Genomic DNA, 1332 nt, shown 5'->3' with positions numbered 1-1332 from the left:
GAAGGAAATGGAGGGGACTAGTGGGGGGGGGGGGGTTTGGTTCAGACAGTTTTATATGAAATGAACGACCAGTTCCCAGCCGTTGGATTCATGATGATCAACGGCTGGGATTAGGAAGGGGTCGATACAGGGTCGTTTTGGGTAAGTAAGCTTGGGACCGGATGGATCGGGTATTGGGCCTAGATAAAATGAATTAAAAAGGGTAATTGGGCCATCGATTTTGGCTCTCTGGGTGGCCCAATTGATTTTTCAGCATTTTCTTTGGTTCTCTTTCTTTTTTCTTTCTTTCTCTTTAATTTAAAAATCCTAACTAAATTAATTAAATCCTAAATTTAATCCTAATTTAGTCTAAATTATAAAATCAAACTAAGTATACGTTTATAAAAATTACAAAATTAATTGAACCTAAGTTAATGAAGAGGAAATCACTAATCTAGCATTAAAAGCTAAAAATGTAAAATGAATGATATTTTTTTGATTTTCATTTTAATAAAGCCATTAATTAACCAATTAATCCTAAAATATGAACACAAAATCTAATATGCAATGCATGATATTTTTGATATTTTCGGGGAATTTTTCATGATTTTAACAAAATTAAACGTGCACAAAAATACAAACAATTAATAAAATCATATAAAACTAAAAAACAATTTGGAAAAAATCTATTCCTTTGATTTTGTAGGAGTATTTTTAGTAGGGCAAAAATCACATGCTCACAGCTGCCCCTCTTTGCTCGGAAACACGAAGAATTTTCGGGCAAAGATAAAATGAGCAATTATGAGCGATTTTTGCCCGTCTGGATACTCCCTAGGAAGCATTTTTGGGAAAAAGTCTGACCGAACCTTGCTTCGGAGGTTGCCTACATATCCTTGGCTATAAAGGAATCAGGTCAGTGTAGTTCTAGAAGTTTTGGTAGCTGGGACTACCGAGAAACTGTGATTTCACTGCTGTTGCTGCTGTTTCTGCTTGCTGAGCTCCTTATTACACCAAAATGAAAAGCTAGCTAACTAAGCCTATCAACTACGAGTTACAAGATTCCTATCTATAAACCTTCTGAAGCTTGATCTTGAGTCTTGGCTGGTTCTTCCTGCAGACTCTGAACTGAATCTTGATGCTCGTTAGCTGCAAGCGCTGGTTCATTTTTCTTCATCTTTTCGGATCAAGGAGGGACACGCAAAGCTCGTGACTTCAATCATATCTTGAGCAATCCACATTTTTTCTCCGCTTCTACACTTGGAGTTCACTTCTTTTCTTGTGTTCTTTCTCTTTTATTCTGGATCGAGACTTCTTCTTTTGGTCGCCTCAAAACTTGTGCCTCAAAGTAAAAAC

This window comes from Nicotiana attenuata, unplaced genomic scaffold, assembly GCF_001879085.1.
Source record: "Nicotiana attenuata strain UT unplaced genomic scaffold, NIATTr2, whole genome shotgun sequence".
NCBI lineage: Eukaryota > Viridiplantae > Streptophyta > Magnoliopsida > Solanales > Solanaceae > Nicotiana > Nicotiana attenuata.
This window is presented reverse-complemented; position numbering follows the sequence as displayed.